This window comes from Leucopleurus acutus (assembly GCF_964270905.1).
Source record: "Leucopleurus acutus genome assembly, chromosome: 19".
Lineage (NCBI taxonomy): Eukaryota > Metazoa > Chordata > Mammalia > Artiodactyla > Delphinidae > Leucopleurus > Leucopleurus acutus.
In genome coordinates this window covers 59,590,573-59,596,956 of record NC_139161.1, presented here as the reverse complement: position 1 = coordinate 59,596,956, position 6,384 = coordinate 59,590,573, and positions in this window count along the sequence as shown.

Sequence of the window (6,384 nt, the reverse complement as noted above, 5' to 3'; positions counted from 1 at the left end):
GGTTTAGTCCCTCCAGATCCTGGACCTGGCTCCCAGGTTCTGGTCAGGGGCTTTGGTCTAGAGTCTCCCTCATTCATTTCCAGTGCCCAGAGCCAGTCTGCTTGGCCAAATTCTTGCTGTGAAAACCTGGCAAGCCACTTAACTCCCCATTTAACAGGGAGGGGAGAGTCCAGAGGGAGCAAGTGAGTGGCCAGGGCTCAGGCCTGCAAATCAGTGACAGGATGTGAAGTGGGGGTGGGGTGGGCAGAGCCTCCTTGGGGTCTGTGGCCAGTTGGGCCTGCAGGGGTAGCCACGGGGTTGGGCGGATAGGGCCCTGGATGCCCTGGAGAGGAGACATTGGAGCTGAGGGAAAGGTCACCCACACCGTGCCTGGGCCCCTGACTTGGGTCACGGGATGGGGGCTCGTGCGGAGGGCTGGGGAGCTGCGAGGGATTCTCCACTGCAGCTGTGATAAAGCCAGACCTGGGTTCTTCCTAGTGAGTGAAGGAGGCCCTTTGCCTTGAGGACTGAGGGATGAGGCCAGAGGAACGGGGTCCAGCCCTCAGAGGTCCTGCTGTGTCTCTGGCGCTGGTTTCTGTCCCTGTACAGCGGTTCCATGGCACCCCGTCTCTGGGACTGTGAGAATCCTCTGAGTAGTTCCCAAGCAGATGGGGGGCCGTATCTGACTCCCTGAATCTGACTGTTCCCAGCCCTCTGCTGGGGCACTAGCTAGCTGTTTGGGCCACGTGCTGAGTCCCATCTCTGCTCCCAGCCCAGGCTTGTATACAGAGGTGCTCTAACAACATCAGGCTCCAGCCCTTCCCAGCTGGGGAACCCATCCCATTCCTATAATCCTGTTGTGTGGTGGGGGAAACTGAGGCCCAAAGTCACATTCATTCATTCAAAAAATACGAGTGTCCGACTGTGCTGAGCTCTGGTGAGGGTACAGGACAACCTGGTGTGTGTCACATACACACACACACACACACACACACACACACGTAAGGTTATTGTAGAGCGTACTGATAGATGTGTAGCACGTAAGTTACCAGTAATAAAGCATAGCACTCTTTAAGTTCTGTCTAGCCCGCTGTTTCTCACAGAATGCTCTTACTGATTTTAGTTGTTGTTGAGTTCTTGTATTTGTAGCTCACCTGTGGTGGTAATTCAGCCACAATATGGTAAACGGAGCTGCATCCCATCTACCTGTATTAGTTTCCTGTGGCTGCTGAAACAGATCGCAACACGTCCGGGGGCTTAAAACAACAGACGTTTATTTTCTCACAGTTTGGAGGTCAGAAATCCAAAATCACCACCACTGGGCTGCAATCAGTGTGGCAGGCCCACGCTCGCGTCTGACAGCTCCCGGCGGCTGTTGACATTCCTTGACTTGTGGCCACATAACTCTCGTCTCTGCCTCTGTGGCCACACGGCCTCCTCTTCTCTGTCCCAGATCTCCTCTGCCTCTCCCTCATTACAGCCTCCCTTGATAACCAAAAATAATCTCCCCATGTAAAGATCTTTAATCACTGGCAAAGTTAAAAAATGTTAAAAAAATTTTACATTCCAGGGATTGAGACCTGATACCTTTGGGGGCCACTGTTCAGCCTACTACTACCCTGCTCTCTTCCCAATAAGTTTGTCCTTAAATTTGAGACATGACCTACTGATTACTCACTGATGAACAGATTGTTAGTGGGATTGAAATGTTTCAGCCTCAGTATTAGTTTTAAATTTAATCTGCATCGTTAATATTTTCTCCACCCATTTCTTAAGTCTAGACCTGTGCTGTCCAATACATTAGCCACTGGAAGCTCGGCTGTTGAGCACCTGAAGAAACGTGGCTGGTTTGAATTGAGTTGTGCTTTAAGCGTAAAATAACACACCAGAATTTGAAGAGTTAGTACAAAAAAAGAGTGTAAAAAATATCATTAGTTACTTTATATTGATTACATGGAAATGATAATATTTTGGACATACCTGGGTTAAATAAAGTATGCTATTTAATTTTACCTGTTTGCTGTTACTGTTTAAGTCTGGCTACTAGGGAGTTTGAAATTACATGTGTGGCTTGCACTGTGTCTCTGTTGGAGGCACTGGTCTAGAACATGAGTGGTAAACCCAGCCTGATTTGTGGCCGTGGAAACATTCCCTTCTGGCTGGTTCCAAGCACAGCCGCGAGTGCCGTTATCACAGTGTCTCCACCACACAGATGCAGCCAGTGTAATGCAGAAGAACAGACAGGAGAGAAACGAAGTAAACCCGGAAGTGCTTAGTTCTGAACTTTACCTCTGTTTTCAGTGTAAGTTAGTTTTTAAACAATGTCTGTGTTTAACAGCCAGCTCACAAAGATTCTTAAATCCTGACAACTGGCAGTTGCAGGGCTTTGCGGAGAGGGGGATGTGGTCAGACTTAGTTAGGGTGAGAGCAGAGAAGGAGCGTGGCAGGCACGGCACCTGTAGAGATTAAGGGGCTCCAAACGGAGGGCCTGGGGTCCTCCAGCTGGGTGTCGGGGCGTTCCCTGGCGCACTCCCTCCGGTGCCCACAGTGCGGCAGCAGAGTCCCAGCGGAGAGTCCCCACTCACTCGGAGTGGGCGGGGCACAGCCCTCCCTTGGTTTAGATGGGGAGCTGAGGCCCCGGGGCAAGAACTTGGGTTCCCCACTGCTGCCACCCTGCTCAGCCAGGGCCCCCGGGTAAACGGCTGTGCAGGGCCACCCAACTCGCCGGGCATAGTCCCCCGAGCCTTTGTGCTGCCGGTGCCCTCTGCCTTAGGCGGCTCCTGCTGGAAGCCACCTTGTGGGACAGGGCTGCCCTGGGCTCCGTGGACCGCAGGCTTCCCTCAGCACAGCCCAGGGAGTTCTGTGTGGCCCAGTGCTGCCACTGCAGGCTGGGAGACCAGGACCTGACTCCCTAACTCCCACCCTCTCTGGACTCATCGTGAGTGAGGCCCTTTACGATCTGTCTTATTTAATTCTCACCACAATCTCTAATACCTCGCTTGGGGCCCGGGCTCAAATCCTGACTCTGCCATGTACTAGCTGTGTGACTCTGGGCAGGTTACTTAAATCTCTCTGATCTTGGTTTCTTCCTCTGTAAGATAGGCGTAGAATGAAAGGAATGACTGGTGCCTGGTACAGATCAACTGCTCAGTGTTAAGAAATGGTAGCAATTACTATTCACCCCCATCTTGCAGATGAGTAAACTGAGGCCCAGAAAGATGAAATGGCAGAGCAGGATTAGAACTTGCAGCCACAGAGATGAATGAAGCACAGAACCCCACCTTCCAGTAGGCCTCTGAGAATCTCCTGGATCCTCAAACCTGACACCCCTGCAGGGGGCTGGTGCATCCAAATCCCCAGGTCCTGTGACCCAGTGTGAGCCGAGAAAAGCACAGTTCAGACCCAGGCTCAGGGCAAGTGTCAGGCCTGGCAGCCCTGTATCTGGAGAGGGAGCTCTGGGCTGGAGGTCCGAAGACCCCTGTGTGGTCCCCCACGTGACCCTGGGCAGGTCACTTCTCTCTGAGCCTCAGGTTCCTCCCTTGTAAAACGAGGACAGGCTGGGTCTGCCCCAGCCTCCCGCTGCCTGGCCCCTTCCCTGAGGCCCAACACACTGCTCACCCTCCGTGGGCCCCAGAGCCCCTGCCCCTGCCCCTGCCCCTCCCCTATATGGGCCCTCAAAGCCACCATGCAGGATGAGGGCTCCGGTGCTCTCCCAGGCAGCCCCCACCCTGCTGGACCCCTCATCTCCTCCCACCCAGGCCCTGCCCGCCCTGCCCCCAGCCCAGATTCCACTCCAGGAATCGCGGGGCCTGCCAGGCCCCCCGGAGCCGAGCCGCCAGGAAGAAGCTGCTTGTGTGGTTTGGGCAGCAGAGGAGGGTCGTGGCCTCAGCCAGGATCTGGGCCAGCTCCTGGAAGGCGGGGCCGTCTCCCTGGCCCAGGCTGTCCCGCCTTCCCTCCCACTCCCTGGCTGCCCCTACTCGGCCTCCCTGCGGGGCTTTCGCCCTTCTTCCCTCCTCTCCACAGGTGGCCTTGGGCCTTAGCTTCCGTTTCCTGTCTGTGAAGTGGGCTGTCCTTGTATCTACCTCCAAGTGTCACGGCAAGGTCCAGGCCGATAAAGCACAGATACAGCATCTATGGGGCGCCTGCCTCTGAGGATGCCAGCCTGGCTCGGGGACACCCCTACTCTGCACCTGCCTCGCCACAAGCTTCAACCACCATTTCCTATGACCTCTGACTCCCAAACAATGTGGACTGTTATTATTTGCGTTTTGTATTTTTAATGCAGTATTTCAAACACACTGAAAAATACTTGGGAAGCCACGCTACCACCCACACGTGTTAACAGTTTGTCGCATTTGCTTCTGACCTTTTTTTATTCATCCGTACATTATTTTTTAAATGTGTTGAGTACCTACCGTGTGCCAGGCACTGTTCTAGGCACTGGGGACACAGCAGTGAACAGCAGCATTAAAAACTGAGCCCTCGGGGAGCACATTCTCAAGCTGGAAGACAAGTAATGTACACAGAAGTCAGATGCACGGTGGGTGAGAAGAGGCAGGCAGAGAGGAACAGGCAAGGGAGGCATCAGGAATCGAGAGGCCGGCGGGGGGGCTTACTTGAGCAAGTGTCATGAGGTCAAGACCAAAAGGAGGGGAGGGATTTGGTTAAGTGAAAACCTGGGGGCAAAGGGTCCCAGCTAAGGAAATAGCCAGTGCAGGGGTCCCAAGGCAGAGCCTGTCCGGTAGGTTTGAAGAATGGTGAGGCAGCTGGTTATGAGCCAGAGTCTAGGAATGGCTGGCTCACTAGGTACACAGCCTGCCAGGCCCTGGGCTCCACGCCTGTTTGGAATCATCTCATTTAGTCCTTACTGCATTTTACAGATGGGGAAACTGAGGCCCAGGGTGGACAAGTGGCTTACCTGAGGTCACCCAGCTAGCAAGGGGATGTCTTGGGATTTGAAGCCAGACCTGGGTCCCACCTCAGAGCTGGGCGAGGGCCCTGGGGTGGCCAAGGAGAAGGAGGAGGAGGAGGGTGTAGGGAGAGGCCACCCCACCCCGGAAATGCCGAGAAGGTAGCAGCCCATCCCTGGCCTGAGGCTGACCTGAGGCTGGGAGGCTGCAAGAGGGACCGGCTTTCCCTTTGAGTGCTGCTGACTCAGGCGCCCTCCTGCCCCCATCGTCCCCCCAACATCCAGGACAGGTGAGGGGCCACCTGAGGTCACTGAAGACCTTGTGTCCATGCCCTTGCCTGGGCTCCCCAGAGCCTGTTTCCTGCTTTGAGCGATGAGCAGGCGTGGCCCTGTTGCCCTGTGACCATGGTAATCATACACCTGGGCCTGGGCTCACGGGGGAGGGGAAGCACAAGCAGTCCGTCCTTGGTGTCCCACACTCACCCCGTGCCATTCCTAACCCTGCCCCACGTGTGGATGGGCTGGGCCTATCTGCCCACGTCTCAGTTTACCCATTTAACCCCTTGAACCTGATCAGATGGGGCCAAGCTGGGGCCTTAGAGTCACCTGGGAAAGGACTGGTTTAAAATCCAGGCTCTGGGGCCCTACTCCATAGGCATTCGCACAGGTGTGGGGGGAGTTCTGACACTCTGAGAACCCCTGCTTGCCTGGGCCCCCCCTCTCCACCCCTTGCCCGCTCTACCGTTGAACTGCTCACCCATTACAGCCCAGCTTGAACTGCCCCTCTCCCTCCAGGGGCACCTACCCTGCGTCAGATGCCTCTTCTGGGCTCCCACGGCCCCCGGGTGTCCCCATCACAGCACAGCGAACTCCGGGTGGCTGTGGTCTCCACTCAGCTCTGTGCTCCCCTAGACTGTGAGCTGTGGGTGTGCGGTGGGGCAGGCATGGCTGCTTACTGCCTGCTGACTCGGTCCCCTTTCAAAGACAGAAGTGGAGACTGAGGAAGGGCAGGGACTTGCCCAGGGTGACAGAGAGGCAGAGCTCAAACAGCAATTAGCAAGAACTCTAACGACAGCTGAGTCCCACACGGCACTTCCTGTCTGCCTGGCTGCGGTCTGGTCTAAGGGCTTTACAAGTGCTAATTCATCTCATCTTCGAAACGACCCTCTGAGGCAGGTACTAGGATTACCCACGTTTTTACAGGTGAGGAAACCGAGACAGAGAGCTTAAGCATCTTGCTCCAGGCCGCACAACTTGGACGGACTAGGGATGTGAATTAACACCTTCCTAACCTTTCCCCGTGTGAGGCCTTCGTTCTGCAGAAGAGGCCACTGGGGCTCAGGCTGTGAAAGTCAGCCATGGGTGGCAGGGCACGGACCAGAACCCAGGCTTCAGACCGGCTTGAGCTGCCTGTGCTGGGCATGGCATGGGCAGAGGCCGGAGGTGCCTGACCCTTCTCAGTGCAGTCAGCTCAGGCCCCTTGCCTGCACCCACCT